The following is a 17,370-nucleotide window of genomic DNA, read 5'->3' as shown; positions in this document are numbered from 1 at the left end:
GTACATCGCATCTTCTGATCTGCCGTGATGTAGGGCAGATTAGCCAATCTGGGATACAATGCATTGGCTGCAAGATGGATCTTTAGTCAGATTGGACATTTTTAACTCCAAATCGTGATCACGACAGCAAGGGAGCTCCCGTGAAAGTTCATGAGGAAATTGGCCATAAAATCGTATCGTGAGGACATCGTTATGTGTGTGGGCACCATAAGTGTTCATGACAGAGTATCACATGGTAGAAATACAGTATTTTCTTGTGTATCATTTTCCTCAGTATTTGTAACATCACAGTAGTGCTATTTAGTGTAAATAATCCATACACTATAGGAGAGTATTAGTTGTGAAAATAAAAGTAAAGCAACAGCACCAGGCCCGCCCCCAGAAAATAACTCTCTGCACGGGGAAATGTACGTCTGGTGCATAATTAATCATTAGACACCATGATGTGGTATATACAATACGTGTACAATTTAAACAGGAGGACTTTTGACGTTATAAAGCACTGACGATATTTCACAGCACACAGCAGCGCCAGCTTATATGTCACACACACGTAGTACAGTATGTTGAGAGATCGCTGACTGACTGCAACAATACACAACAGTGGAGAAGGCTTGTTCTGCTGCTGCTGCATGTTGCCTGGCCCTGTAGTCATAGTCAGCACAGAGCACAGCGGCAGCCTATACACAAAGCCTCTATGCACTGGGCGGGATATGCAATGACAAGCTGTGTAGAAAACACATCCAGACGCAGGCGCGGTGGCCAAGTGGTAAGGCGTCGGTCTCGTAAACCGAAGATCACGGGTTCGAACCCCGTCCGTGCCTTCAATTATACTTTTTATATACAATAATTAATATTCCTAGTTACTTGCTCTTAAGCAGCCCTGTCTCATATTTATATCCGTATAACACACAAAGAGCAAAACATACGAGTTATTATATTTACATACAGAAAAAACATTTTCTACTGCGGGAACATAGACATCATTGATATTTCCAGGAGCATAGTCTTACATGGATGGCCCTAATGTTTTATACAGAAGCGTGTATGTCACACATATAACCATACATGGAGCAATGTTACAGCGCACATATTACAGTCATTCCGTACAGTGGGCAACATTCTACATTTGCCATTGTTACATCATACACCTCCTGCTGTCTGTGTGACCGACGGGAAAGCCGCTTCTATATGTGCAAATAGCGCCTGCTGGGCTGGCAGTGTGCGCTACAGAGTCCTAGCATACTGCCGGCTGACAGCTCTCTGTACTGTACATACTGTATAATATTACTAGGACACAGCCTATGGCTGTGACAACCAGACTGAACGAGGGAGGGCAGCAGAAGCACGCGTGCTGTGACCTGAGTCACTGTAATTCTGCACACACACACACACAAGTGAGAGTCTGGCACAGGAAACATCCATAATGTTCTACTTCATAGTTCATTTATACATATATATGCCTGCAGAGCGGTAACTAGACTTTTTGGTGCCCTGTGCCAAAGAGAGCATTGGCACAGGGACATAAGATAATGCACCTGAAAAAGGGCCATGGCTTCATGGGGAAGGGCCAGGGAAGAGATGGGGTACTCCTGGGGCAGCCAGGAGATGCTGGGGATAAAAAAAGAGGAAGCTACAATTGAGAATGATAATAAACAGGAAAGTGACAGGCCTGAATAGCGCCCCACTGCCCTGCAGTGCCCTGTGCCATGGCACAGTTCTCACTATCCTAGTTACGGCCCTGTGTGCCTGTGTATATATATATACTGTATGTAGTAAGACGCTGTGCCATGTCTATGTGTGCCAAATTCATTTACCAATATTTTCTTGTTAATATTTTATAATTTTTGTTAGTAGATAAAGCAGAATTAGTGTGTGTGTGTTTGTATGTGTGTAATAGTTACTTATATTTAGTATATTAAAAACGCCTGTTTGAATGTGTTTTTGAATGGTTACATTTTAAAAACTTTTTTATTTTCATCTTTGCTTCCATACAGAATTACAATAATTTGTAATGTGTGCACTCAGTGGCGTCACAAGGGGGGCATTAAGTGCAGCACTCTGCACCTGACACTGAGGGAACGGCACTCCACACAGGGACCTCCTGCACCCCCCCCCCCTTCCCCGATGGGGTTTTGGGCATATAGGCCACGCCCCCTCCAGAGTGATCACGTCCCCTTTTCGGCTGCCCTGTGTCCCTCCCCACTACGGTTGACACCACGTGGAGAGTTGCCACTGTGTGCACTACCTCAAGTACCTGCATAAAAAATTAAATATACAATAGGTTAATGCAGTGGTTCCAGAGCTAGATTTAGAACTTATGGGGCCCTAGGCAAGATACCAGTTTGGGGCCCAGGCAAGATACTGGTTTGGGGCCCACCCTCCCTTAGTCCCTCAAACAATTCATGTACTTTGTTAGGCTCTGCAGAACCCTTGTGGCGCCGTATAAATAAAGGATAATATATATATATTTGACAATAGTATATACAGTAGTGAAAGGATGTCACTCAGGGTCTCAACAGTACTTCTAATAAATAACAGGTACAGCCAATATATATAGTCAACGTTTCAGAGCGTTGGCTCTTTTATCAAGACATGTCTTGATAAAAGAGCCAACGCTCTGAAACGTTGACTATATATCCTGGCTGTGCCTGTTATTTATTAGAAGTACTGTTGAGACCCTGAGTGACATCCTTTCACTACTGTATATACTATATCTATCTACTGGAGGGGCACCTGGGCATGCTGTGGAGGCTGGGGTGAGTGCCAGATTATCTCTATTACTTATATTTGACAATATGCACCACGGCATACAGAGAGGGTGACGGGGTAATAGGTAGAGGCAGAGGGTGACGGCGAGAGGGGAACAGGCAGAGGCAGAGGGCGACGGGAAAAGGGTGACACGCAGAGGGTGATAAAGAGAAGCAGTGGGCAGTGGCGTAACTAGGGGGGTTGGGCAGGGTGCGTGCCCTGGGCGCCGTGGGAACGGCAGCACGAGGGGGCGCCGCTGACTACGGTCCGGCCCGCCCTAGTTAGCCACCAGTGTAGCGCCGACCGCAGTGAGTGCGGTCACCACTACACATTTACACAGGACCGGCGCTAGGCTTCCAGCGCCGGTCCTGTGCTGCACACCTGAGCCCGTTCCCTCCCCCTGAGCGCTTGCCCAATAGCGCCAGGAGGCGGGCTCAGGCTGTGCATAGCACACGCATCGCTGCCAGCGCTGGCAGCAATGCGTGTGTTAAACAGCAGCCAATGAGAGTCAGATAGACTCTCATTGACTGCTGCAGCACCCACTGCAAGAGCCGGACTTCCGTCTGGCTCCTGCAGTGGGTAATGGGACAGACGTCATGACATCATGACGTCTCTCCCATAATGCTGAGTGCGCCAGCCCAGGAGGACTGGCCGGCGGTGGGAGCGGTGTCGCGGTCCGCAGCAGCAGCGTGGATTCAGGTAAGTATATTTTTATATATTTTTTTTAAAACCTGCCTGCACTACTGGGGGCACAACGGGGGAGGGGGGTGGCTACTACTGGGGGGACCTCTACTGGGGGTGGGGGCACAACGAGGGGGTTGTGGCTACTACTGGGGGCACCATTATTGGGAGGACCTCTACTGGGGGGGGCTATTACTGGGAGCACCATTATTGGGAGGACCTCTACTGGGGGGGCTATTACTGGGGGCACTTAATCGGGAGGGGGAACCTCAACTGGGGACCACTACTTGCAGGGGGGGGGCTACTACTGGGGACACTGCACTGGGGGGACCACAACTGGTGGCAATAATAGGAAGGACCACTACAGGGGGCACTGGATAGGGGGGGTCACTACTGGGGGCCTGCTTCAGGGGGACCACTACTGGGGGCACTGCATGGGAGGGGGGGTGCTACTGCTGGGGGCACTATATAAGGGGCTTACTGCTAGGGGCACTGCACTGGAGGGACCACTACAGGGGGCACTAGATAGGGAGGGATCACTACTGGGTGCCTGCATAAGGGGGACCACTACTGGGAAAACTGCATGGGGGGGACTACTGGGAGCACTATATAAAGGGCACTGCATAGCGGGGGGGACTACTACTGGGGGCACTATATAAAGGGTACTGCATAAGGGGATACCACTACTGGGCGCACTCAAAGGCGCCGAGAGGGGGGGGAGCGGGTACAGATTACCCGGGCCCGGGCTTCCTGAGGGGCCAAGCGGGGGCCCGGGTCCAATGCCGCCCCCTCCCTCACAGCAGCCCAGCATACAGCGTGTGCTGAGCTGCAGTTGGAGACTGCTCGTGGCTGCTGAGCAGCAGCCACAGCAGTCTCCTATGCCTGTGCGGGGGAGCGATCACACTGATTGCGCCCCCCCTGGCTTTGTGTCGGGCTGAGGGGGCTCAGAGCGCCCCCTCCCCGGCGCGCAGCACCGCTTCGCGGCGCTGCAAATCTTTTTAATTTATTTTTTTCGGCAAGGGGGCGTGGCCACGCCTCCCGAGATTAGACCACGCCCCCTATTACCGGGGCCCGCCTTGGCTCTTGGCGGCCCTGGGCCCACTGCATTGTGGGGACTGCTACTGGAGGCACTGCATAAGGGGGAACACTACATGGGGCACTGCATTTGGGGGGACCACTACTGGGGGCACTGAGTAAGGGGAACTAATTGGGGGCTATATAAGGGGGACCACTACTGCGTACTGGGGGTACTGTATAAGGGGTACTATTATGGGCCTGCATAAGAGGGACCATAACTGCATACTGGGGGTACTGTATAAGGGGTACTACTGGGGTTAAGGTGCATATGGATAGGAATGTTCAGGGTGAAAATAAAGGGGTGTGTCATGTTGACACGCCCCATTTTTAAGTGACCACGCCCATTTTCCCCCGCGCGCGCACATATCGGGGAGTTGGGTGTGGGGGGGTGTCATTGTCATATTAGGTCGCTCTCACATCCATATAGTTCTTAGCAAAAAGTGGGTTGTTGTCCCATAAAGAAGGGCTCCTAGAAGTCCAGTATACAGAGAAATGGAATGAGGGGCACTCACCAGGGTTTTCAGATGATACACACACACTACTTTATTATTCTTACAATGTAAAAGGTAGTCAGGTAGTCAACGTTTCAGTCACCGACAGGGACCTTTGTCAAGACGCACAACTGCACAGCATATCACAGACAGTGCAACCAGCACCTAGAGAAGAACAGCAGCAAGCTTACCTTGCACTTCCAACTCTTTAAATACCCTACAAACCAATTACCAGTGGCGCCAAGCATATCTGACTTCCGTGTTCCTGCTGTAACGCCCTTTACCTGACTACCTTTTATTAAAGGGGCAGGGTCACAGGTGGCATGATAAATGTCCACCGCTCTGAAGGCTTTTACTGCCCTCTTGTTAGATGGTCCCTAGTCATGCTCATAAAAGCAGAGCATGATCCTCTGTTTGGATGGAGGCCCTATAGAAGCCTGTCCCCTAGTTCTGCAATTAGTGAATGTCAATGGACTGTAAATGTAACTGCTACATTTACAGTACATTTTAAAAACTTTTTTATTTTCATCTTTGCTTCCATACAGAATTACAATAATTTGTAATGTGTGCACTCAGTGGCGTCACAAGGGGGGCATTAAGTGCATCACTCTGCACCTGACACTGAGGGAACGGCACTCCACACAGGGACCTCCTGCACCCCCCCCTTCCCCGATGGGGTTTTGGGCATATAGGCCACGCCCCCTCCAGAGTGATCACGTCCCCTTTTCGGCTGCCCTGTGTCCCTCCCCACTACGGTTGACACCACGTGGAGAGTTGCCACTGTGTGCACTACCTCAAGTACCTGCATAAAAAATGAAATATACAATAGGTTAATGCAGTGGTTCCAGAGCTAGATTTAGAACTTATGGGGCCCTAGGCAAGATACCAGTTTGGGGCCCAGGCAAGATACTGGTTTGGGGCCCACCCTCCTTTAGTCCCTCAAACAATTCATGTACTTTGTTAGGCTCTGCAGAACCCTTGTGGCGCCGTATCAATAAAGGATAATATATATATATTTGACAATAGTATATACAGTAGTGAAAGGATGTCACTCAGGGTCTCAACAGTACTTCTAATAAATAACAGGTACAGCCAGGATATATAGTCCACGTTTCAGAGCGTTGGCTCTTTTATCAAGACATGTTTGGATGGAGGCCCTATAGAAGCCTGTCCCCTAGTTCTGCAATTAGTGAATGTCAATGGACTGTAAATGTAACTGCTACATTATTAAATTCACTAAACTGGTTAACATTGCTATTCTGTTAGTGTTTTGTGATATTTTCTAAAATTGGGCACATCAGAGGTTTGATGGATGGAAGCTTTTCTTCAGAATTTTGTTGTGCCTGTTCCAGTCTTATGCTGGGTACACACTGGCAGATATATGTGCTGATCAATTGATTGGCCAATATATCTTCTGTGCGTCGGCCAGTGTGTACCAGCGATATGTCTGTGAACGACGTCGTTCACAGACATATCACGCTGGCTGTGCTGTACAGACGATGGCAGATATATCTGCTCATCGTGCTGTGTGTATGGGCGGTCAGCCGACCGCCTGTACACTTGCTGCAGAGGCCGTGGAGAGGGGTGTGTGATGCGACCCCCGGGCAGCGGGACCCGCAGCCAGATGTTGGTTGTTCAGTGTGTAAGAACAACCATCATCTGCAGATATATCTGTTAAGTGTGTACCCAGCTTTAGACCTAACCTAATCAAAAACTAGAGGAAAATCTGGCGGCCCAGAAGTCACAGTGAATTATCAGTTACTTATTATACTGTTTATTGGATAATAATATTCTTTTTAATATGCTATTATGGAGTGGTGCCTCTCGGGCAATTTAAGAGAGGAGGGGCCATGTGTAGTCTTTTTTTTCTATTACAAGAGCACTGTATTGTGAATTTGATATTGTAAAAAATAACACTACTAATATCCTTTTCAGATATAAACCCAGGCTTTAACCAAGCACAGATACTAGAACACGGGTTTAAGCCTGGGTTTCGGTACTTACCCCCTATTACACCTGGGTAATGGACCCAGGTTATTCCCGGGTCATCACCCTTCACACGGGACCTGGGTCTTCCAGTGACCAGGGTCTTCTGTTTAACAGTAGACGCTTGGAGATCATGTAATCTCCAAGTGCTACTGTGCCCACCAATCAAGTCCTTTTAGGCATTACCCTGGTCATGTCTTTCAAACATAAGCCAGGGTACGGACACGGGTTGTAAGTCCCTGGAATTACCCTGGTCGATTGCTGGGTCATGGACCCCGGACTGTCAACTCGGGTCAGACCCTTTCAGACATAAACAGGATCCAGGTCGCTTTCCCGTGTCCCGGCAAATTCTCAGGTTTTTGCTTATGTCTGAAAGGAGTATAACAATTGTTTTTAAAGTTGACTGTAGGTTTTCACACAGATCATGAAGTCTGTACCAATTAGATAAGACATCTAAAAATACTGTATCTGAATTATGAGTATTATGGACACCAAGGATTTTGAGAAGTATTTGAAACTTGAAAGAATATATTAATTATAACTTAGAAGTATTGCTAAATATTGTATTTCCTTAAAATTAAGCCTTTAAGTGATAACTGTAGATAAATGTAATATATATATATATATATATATATATATATATATATTAGGGGTGTGCACCGGCCACTTTTCGTGTTTTGTGTTTTGGTTTTGGATCTGGATCTTTCTTCGTGTTTTGGATCTGGATTGGTTTTGCCAAAACCACCCTTCCGTGTTTTGGGTTCTGGGTTTTGTGTTTTGGATCTGTATTTTTTTGAAAAAAAGCATAAAAACAGCTAAAATCACAGAATTTGTAGGTTTTTCTGCTCCTATGCTATTATTAACCTCAATAACCTTAATTTCCACTCATTTCCAGTCTATTCTGAACACCTCACACCTCACAATAGTGTTTTTATGTCCAAAAGGTTGCACCGAGGTAGCTGGATGACTATGCTAAGCGACACGAGTGGGCGGCACAAACACGTGACCCATCTAGGAGTGACACTGCAGTGGCAGACAGGATGGCAGTTAGAAAAACTAGGCCCCAAACTGTACATAATGCAAAGAAAAAAAGAGGTGCAAGATGGAATTGTCCTTGGGCCCTCCCACCCACCCTTATGTTGTATAAACAGGACATGCACACTTTAACAAATCAATCATTTCAGCGCCAGGGTCTGCCACACAACTGTGGCTGAAATGATTGGTTCGTTTGGGCCCCCACAAAACAAGCTGGCAATTAATGTGTCCCTGCACAAACTGGCTCTACGGAGGCAAGATGTCATCCTCATCCTCCTCATCTACCGATTCCTCACCCTCTTCAGTGTGTACATCCTCATCCTCACAAAGTATTAACTCGTCCCCACTTGAATCCACCACCACAGGTCCCTCTGTACGTTCTGGAGGCTGGTCTCCCTGGAAGAGCTGATAATTCATTTTGATGAACATCATCTTCTCCACATTCTGTGGAAGCAACCTCCTACGCCTTTCGCTGACAAGGTTCCCGGCTGCACTAAACACTCTTTCGGAGTACACACTGGAGGGGGGGCAACTCAGGTAAAATAGAGCCAGTTTGTACAGGGGCCTCCAAATTGCCTCTTTTTCCTGCCAGTACAGGTATGGACTGTCTGACATGCCTACTTGGATGCTGTCACCGATGTAATCCTCCACCATTCTGTCAATGGTGACAGTATCATATGCAGTGACAGTAGACATGTCAGAAATTGTTGCCAGGTCCTTCAGTCCGGACCAGATGTCCAAACTTGGTCCTGCCTGCCCTGCATCACCGCCAGCGGGTTGCTTAGGATACCTAAGTTTTTTCCTGGCAGCCCCAGTTGCGGGAGAAAATGAAGAAGGAGCCGTTGACGTGTCACGTTCCGCTTCAGCTGACAGTGTGTTCACCAGCAGGTCTTTGCACCTCTGCAGGCTTGTGTCGGCCGGAAAGAGAGACACCACATAGGCTTTAAACCTAGGATCGAGCACGGTGGCCAAAATGTAGTGGTCTGATTTCAACAGATTGACCACCCTGGAATCCTGGCAAAGCGAATGAAGGGCTTCATCCACAAGTCCCACATGCCGAGCGGAATCGCTCCGTCTTAGCTCCTCCTTCACTTTCTCCAGCTGCTTCTGCAAAAGCCTGATGAGGGGAATGACCTGACTCAAGCTGGCAGTGTCTGAACTGACTTCACGTGTGGCAAGTTCGAAGGGCTGAAGAACCTTGCACAACACGGAAATCATTCTCCACTGCGCTTGAGTCAGGTGCATACCCCCTCCTTTGCCTATGTCATAGGTGGATGTATAGGCTTGTATGGCCTTTTGCTGCTCCTCCATCCTCTGAAGCATATAGAGGGTTGAGTTCCACCGCGTCACAACCTCTTGCTTCAGGTGATGGCGGGGCAGGTTCAAGAGTGTTTGCTGGCGCTCCAGTCTTCGGCACGCAGTCGCTGAATGGCGAAAGTGGCCAGAAATTTTTCGGGCCACCCAAAGCGTCTCCTGCACGCCCCTGTCGCTTTTCAGAAAATTCTGCACCACCAAGTTTATTGTGTGAGCAAAACATGGGACGTGCTGGAATTTGCCCAGATGTAATGCCCGCACAATATTGGTGGCGTTGTCAGATATCACAAATCCCCAGGAGAGTCTAAGTGGGGTAAGCCACTGGGCGATGATTTCCCTCAGTTTCTCTAAGAGGTTGTCGGCGGTGTGCCTCTTACTGAAACCGGTGATACACAGCGTTGCCTGCCTTGTAACGAGCTGGCGTTTCTGAGATGCTGCTACTGGTGACGCTGCTGCTGTTGCTGCGTAAGGTGATACATCTACCCAGTGGGCTGTCACAGTCATATAGTCCTTAGTCTGCCCTGTTCCACTTGTCCACATGTCCGTGGTTAAGTGGACATTGTGTACAACGGCATTTTTCAGGACACTGAGGACACTTTTTCTGACGTTTCTGTACAGTCTCGGTATCGCCTGCCTAGTGAAGTGGAATCTAGACGGGATTTGGAACCGGGGACACACTACCTCCATCAATTGTCTAAATCCCACTGCACTAATGGCGGATACCGGACGCACGTCTAACACCAACATAGCAGTCAAGGCCTCAGTTATACGTTTTGCTTCAGGATGACTGCTGTCGTACTTCATCCTCCTCGCTAAGGACTGTTGGAGGGTCAATTGTTTAGTAAAAGTAGTGGTGTTCCTACTTCCTCTCTGGGATGATGAACGACTCCCAGCAGCAGCAGCAACAGCAGCAGCGGCAGCAGTAGGCGTAGCAATGCAGGATCCTCCGGAGGAATCCCGGATAGGAGAGTCAGTCATGCCAGTGATATGGCCTGCAGGACTACTTCCGATCCTGACTAAGGAGGAAATTGACGAGGAGGGAGTTGACGGTGTGGTTTGCAGGCGCTTGGATACAACAGGACAACGGGATTTAGGTGTCCCTGGACTGCTTACGGTCTGAGCCAAAGTTTCTGAACTTGACAGTAACTTTTTATGAACGCGCTGCAGGTGCCGTATAAGGGAGGATGTTCCTAGGTGGTTGACGTCCCTACCCCTACTTATTTCACCTTTACATATGGTACATATGGCAAGACAGTTGTTGTCCGGATTTGGATAGAAATATTGCCAGACCAAAGAGGTGGAATGTTTGGTCTTCTGCCCAGGCATGACCGTGATGGGCTTTTTCATCCCACGGACAACAACTGTCTCCCCCGGAGCCTGATTTAAACAAACCACATCACCATCAGAATCCTCCTCGCCAACTTCCTCCTCAGCGCCAGCTACACCAGTATCCTCATCCTGTTGTACTTCAACAGTGACATCTTCAATTTGCATATCAGCAAGTGGACTGTGGGTGCTCCTTTCAGCACTTGCAGGGGGCGTGCAAATGGTGGAAAGAGCCACCTCTTCCCGTCCAGTGCTGGGAAGGTCAGGCATCGCAACCACCACCACACTTGGACTCTCCTTGGGGATTTGTGATATCTTCTTAGAAAGCACAGTTCTTCGCTGTGCTTTTGCCAGCTTAACTCTTTTGATTTTTTTAGTGGGAGGAGTGCTTCCATCGTCATGTGAAGCTGAACCACTAGTCATGAACATACTAGGGATCGACCTTAGCCGTTCCTTGCCACTCCGTGTCGTAAATGGCATATTGGCAAGTTTACGTTTCTCTTCAGCTGATTTAAATGTCTTTTTCAAGGTCATTTTCCTGAACTTTGCCATTTGGGATTGTATGTGCCCTCTACTATGACATTGGGCATCGGCCTTGGCAGACGACGTTGATGGCATGTTATCGTCTATGTCATGACTAGTGGCAGCAGCTTCAGCACTAGGAGGAAGTGGTTCTTGATCTTTCTCTATTTTATTTTTATCGGAGAAAGTTTGGTCCTCCATTTATGTTATATCGATTTGATATATACGTGCGGCTAAACACAGAAAATAATTTTTTTTTTGGTTTGGACTGGAGTGTACTTTGTGGGTTACAGCACCCTTTAACGGTCAAGCCAGCCGGCCCTTTACTTATGACACAGGCGCACTCTTGGCACTACTTTGTTGATGCACGTGCGGCTACTGCGCACACAATTCACAAACACAGAAAATAATTTTTTTTTGGTTTGGACTGGAGTGTACTTTGGGGGTTACAGCACCCTTTAACGGTCAAGCCAGCCGGCCCTTTACTTATGACACAGGCGCACGCTTGGCACTACTTTGTTGATGCACGTGCGGCTACTGCGCACACAATTCACAAACACAGAAAATAATTTTTTTTTGGTTTGGACTGGAGTGTACTTTTGGGGGTTACAGCACCCTTTAACGGTCAAGCCAGCCGGCCCTTTACTTATGACACAGGCGCACGCTTGGCACTACTTTGTTGATGCACGTGCGGCTACTGCGCACACAATTCACAAACACAGAAAATAATTTTTTTTTGGTTTGGACTGGAGTGTACTTTCGGGGGTTACAGCACCCTTTAACGGTCAAGCCAGCCGGCCCTTTACTTATGACACAGGCGCACGCTTGGCACTACTTTGTTGATGCACGTGCGGCTACTGCGCACACAATTCACAAACACAGAAAATAATTTTTTTTTAGGTTTGGACTGGAGTGTACTTTCGGGGGTTACAGCACCCTTAACGGTCAAGCCAGCCGGCCCTTTACTTATGACACAGGCGCACGCTTGGCACTACTTTGTTGATGCACGTGCGGCTACTGCGCACACAATTCACAAACACAGAAAATAATTTTTTTTTTGGTTTGGACTGGAGTGTACTTTCGGGGGTTACAGCACCCTTAACGGTCAAGCCAGCCGGCCCTTTACTTATGACACAGGCGCACGCTTGGCACTACTTTGTTGATGCACGTGCGGCTACTGCGCACACAATTCACAAACACAGAAAATAATTTTTTTGGTTTGGACTGGAGTGTACTTTCAGGGGTTACAGCACCCTTTAACGGTCAAGCCAGCCGGCCCTTTACTTATGACACAGGCGCACGCTTGGCACTACTTTGTTGATGCACGTGCGGCTACTGCGCACACAATTCACAAACACAGAAAATAATTTTTTTTTGGTTTGGACTGGAGTGTACTTTCGGGGGTTACAGCACCCTTTAACGGTCAAGCCAGCCGGCCCTTTACTTATGACACAGGCGCACTCTTGGCACTACTTTGTTGATGCACGTGCGGCTACTGCGCACACAATTCACAAACACAGAAAATAATTTTTTTTTAGGTTTGGACTGGAGTGTACTTTCGGGGGTTACAGCACCCTTAACGGTCAAGCCAGCCGGCCCTTTACTTATGACACAGGCGCACGCTTGGCACTACTTTGTTGATGCACGTGCGGCTACTGCGCACACAATTCACAAACACAGAAAATAATTTTTTTTTAGGTTTGGACTGGAGTGTACTTTCGGGGGTTACAGCACCCTTAACGGTCAAGCCAGCCGGCCCTTTACTTATGACACAGGCGCACGCTTGGCACTACTGTGTTGATGCACGTGCGGCTACTGCGCACACAATTCACAAACACAGAAAATAATTTTTTTTTAGGTTTGGACTGGAGTGTACTTTCGGGGGTTACAGCACCCTTAACGGTCAAGCCAGCCGGCCCTTTACTTATGACACAGGCGCACGCTTGGCACTACTTTGTTGATGCACGTGCGGCTACTGCGCACACAATTCACAAACACAGAAAATAATTTTTTTTTGGTTTGGACTGGAGTGTACTTTCGGGGGTTACAGCACCCTTTAACGGTCAAGCCAGCCGGCCCTTTACTTATGACACAGGCGCACTCTTGGCACTACTTTGTTGATGCACGTGCGGCTACTGCGCACACAATTCACAAACACAGAAAATAATTTTTTTTTAGGTTTGGACTGGAGTGTACTTTCGGGGGTTACAGCACCCTTAACGGTCAAGCCAGCCGGCCCTTTACTTATGACACAGGCGCACGCTTGGCACTACTTTGTTGATGCACGTGCGGCTACTGCGCACACAATTCACAAACACAGAAAATAATTTTAATTTGGTTTGGACTGGAGTGTACTTTCGGAGGTTACAGCACCCTTTAACGGTCAAGCCAGCCGGCCCTTTACTTATGACACAGGCGCACGCTTGGCACTACTTTGTTGATGCACGTGCGGCTACTGCGCACACAATTCACAAACACAGAAAATAATTTTTTTTTAGGTTTGGACTGGAGTGTACTTTCGGGGGTTACAGCACCCTTAACGGTCAAGCCAGCTGGCCCTTTACTTATGACACAGGCGCACGCTTGGCACTACTTTGTTGATGCACGTGCGGCTACTGCGCACACAATTCACAAACACAGAAAATAATTTTTTTTTAGGTTTGGACTGGAGTGTACTTTCGGGGGTTACAGCACCCTTAACGGTCAAGCCAGCTGGCCCTTTACTTATGACACAGGCGCACGCTTGGCACTACTTTGTTGATGCACGTGCGGCTACTGCGCACACAATTCACAAACACAGAAAATAATTTTTTTTTAGGTTTGGACTGGAGTGTACTTTCAGGGGTTACAGCACCCTTTAACGGTCAAGCCAGCCGGCCCTTTACTTATGACACAGGTATATCTGCTCATCGTGCTGTGTGTATGGGCGGTCAGCCGACCGCCTGTACACTTGCTGCAGAGGCCGTGGAGAGGGGTGTGTGATGCGACCCCCGGGCAGCGGGACCCGCAGCCAGATGTTGGTTGTTCAGTGTGTAAGAACAACCATCATCTGCAGATATATCTGTTAAGTGTGTACCCAGCTTTAGACCTAACCTAATCAAAAACTAGAGGAAAATCTGGCGGCCCAGAAGTCACAGTGAATTATCAGTTACTTATTATACTGTTTATTGGATAATAATATTCTTTTTAATATGCTATTATGGAGTGGTGCCTCTCGGGCAATTTAAGAGAGGAGGGGCCATGTGTAGTCTTTTTTTTCTATTACAAGAGCACTGTATTGTGAATTTGATATTGTAAAAAATAACACTACTAATATCCTTTTCAGATATAAACCCAGGCTTTAACCAAGCACAGATACTAGAACACGGGTTTAAGCCTGGGTTTCGGTACTTACCCCCTATTACACCTGGGTAATGGACCCAGGTTATTCCCGGGTCATCACCCTTCACACGGGACCTGGGTCTTCCAGTGACCAGGGTCTTCTGTTTAACAGTAGACGCTTGGAGATCATGTAATCTCCAAGTGCTACTGTGCCCACCAATCAAGTCCTTTTAGGCATTACCCTGGTCATGTCTTTCAAACATAAGCCAGGGTACGGACACGGGTTGTAAGTCCCTGGAATTACCCTGGTCGATTGCTGGGTCATGGACCCCGGACTGTCAACTCGGGTCAGACCCTTTCAGACATAAACAGGATCCAGGTCGCTTTCCCGTGTCCCGGCAAATTCTCAGGTTTTTGCTTATGTCTGAAAGGAGTATAACAATTGTTTTTAAAGTTGACTGTAGGTTTTCACACAGATCATGAAGTCTGTACCAATTAGATAAGACATCTAAAAATACTGTATCTGAATTATGAGTATTATGGACACCAAGGATTTTGAGAAGTATTTGAAACTTGAAAGAATATATTAATTATAACTTAGAAGTATTGCTAAATATTGTATTTCCTTAAAATTAAGCCTTTAAGTGATAACTGTAGATAAATGTAATATATATATATATATATATATATATATATATTAGGGGTGTGCACCGGCCACTTTTCGTGTTTTGTGTTTTGGTTTTGGATCTGGATCTTTCTTCGTGTTTTGGATCTGGATTGGTTTTGCCAAAACCACCCTTCCGTGTTTTGGGTTCTGGGTTTTGTGTTTTGGATCTGTATTTTTTTGAAAAAAAGCATAAAAACAGCTAAAATCACAGAATTTGTAGGTTTTTCTGCTCCTATGCTATTATTAACCTCAATAACCTTAATTTCCACTCATTTCCAGTCTATTCTGAACACCTCACACCTCACAATAGTGTTTTTATGTCCAAAAGGTTGCACCGAGGTAGCTGGATGACTATGCTAAGCGACACGAGTGGGCGGCACAAACACGTGACCCATCTAGGAGTGACACTGCAGTGGCAGACAGGATGGCAGTTAGAAAAACTAGGCCCCAAACTGTACATAATGCAAAGAAAAAAAGAGGTGCAAGATGGAATTGTCCTTGGGCCCTCCCACCCACCCTTATGTTGTATAAACAGGACATGCACACTTTAACAAATCAATCATTTCAGCGCCAGGGTCTGCCACACAACTGTGGCTGAAATGATTGGTTCGTTTGGGCCCCCACAAAACAAGCTGGCAATTAATGTGTCCCTGCACAAACTGGCTCTACGGAGGCAAGATGTCATCCTCATCCTCCTCATCCACCGATTCCTCACCCTCTTCAGTGTGTACATCCTCATCCTCACAAAGTATTAACTCGTCCCCACTTGAATCCACCACCACAGGTCCCTCTGTACGTTCTGGAGGCTGGTCTCCCTGGAAGAGCTGATAATTCATTTTGATGAACATCATCTTCTCCACATTCTGTGGAAGCAACCTCCTACGCCTTTCGCTGACAAGGTTCCCGGCTGCACTAAACACTCTTTCGGAGTACACACTGGAGGGGGGGCAACTCAGGTAAAATAGAGCCAGTTTGTACAGGGGCCTCCAAATTGCCTCTTTTTCCTGCCAGTACAGGTATGGACTGTCTGACATGCCTACTTGGATGCTGTCACCGATGTAATCCTCCACCATTCTGTCAATGGTGACAGTATCATATGCAGTGACAGTAGACATGTCAGAAATTGTTGCCAGGTCCTTCAGTCCGGACCAGATGTCCAAACTTGGTCCTGCCTGCCCTGCATCACCGCCAGCGGGTTGCTTAGGATACCTAAGTTTTTTCCTGGCAGCCCCAGTTGCGGGAGAAAATGAAGAAGGAGCCGTTGACGTGTCACGTTCCGCTTCAGCTGACAGTGTGTTCACCAGCAGGTCTTTGCACCTCTGCAGGCTTGTGTCGGCCGGAAAGAGAGACACCACATAGGCTTTAAACCTAGGATCGAGCACGGTGGCCAAAATGTAGTGGTCTGATTTCAACAGATTGACCACCCTGGAATCCTGGCAAAGCGAATGAAGGGCTTCATCCACAAGTCCCACATGCCGAGCGGAATCGCTCCGTCTTAGCTCCTCCTTCACTTTCTCCAGCTGCTTCTGCAAAAGCCTGATGAGGGGAATGACCTGACTCAAGCTGGCAGTGTCTGAACTGACTTCACGTGTGGCAAGTTCGAAGGGCTGAAGAACCTTGCACAACACGGAAATCATTCTCCACTGCGCTTGAGTCAGGTGCATACCCCCTCCTTTGCCTATGTCATAGGTGGATGTATAGGCTTGTATGGCCTTTTGCTGCTCCTCCATCCTCTGAAGCATATAGAGGGTTGAGTTCCACCGTGTCACAACCTCTTGCTTCAGGTGATGGCGGGGCAGGTTCAAGAGTGTTTGCTGGCGCTCCAGTCTTCGGCACGCAGTCGCTGAATGGCGAAAGTGGCCAGAAATTTTTCGGGCCACCCAAAGCGTCTCCTGCACGCCCCTGTCGCTTTTCAGAAAATTCTGCACCACCAAGTTTATTGTGTGAGCAAAACATGGGACGTGCTGGAATTTGCCCAGATGTAATGCCCGCACAATATTGGTGGCGTTGTCAGATATCACAAATCCCCAGGAGAGTCTAAGTGGGGTAAGCCACTGGGCGATGATTTCCCTCAGTTTCTCTAAGAGGTTGTCGGCGGTGTGCCTCTTACTGAAACCGGTGATACACAGCGTAGCCTGCCTTGTAACGAGCTGGCGTTTCTGAGATGCTGCTACTGGTGACGCTGCTGCTGTTGCTGCG

General features: G+C 47.9%; 1 non-coding gene across 1 annotated transcript; it reads left to right on the top strand.

Annotated features, from left to right (window-relative positions):
• The first annotated feature begins 752 nt into the window (after positions 1-752).
• TRNAT-CGU (transfer RNA threonine (anticodon CGU)) lies at positions 753-824 on the top strand. The gene has a single exon. It is a non-coding gene; the product is annotated as a tRNA-Thr (tRNA).
• Positions 825-17,370: the final 16,546 nt, after the last annotated feature.

Source organism: Taudactylus pleione, unplaced genomic scaffold, assembly GCF_031769625.1.
Source record: "Taudactylus pleione unplaced genomic scaffold, aTauple2 ptg000066l, whole genome shotgun sequence".
Lineage (NCBI taxonomy): Eukaryota > Metazoa > Chordata > Amphibia > Anura > Myobatrachidae > Taudactylus > Taudactylus pleione.
Note: the sequence above shows the minus strand (reverse complement) of the source record. Positions and strands in the feature narration are given on the sequence as shown.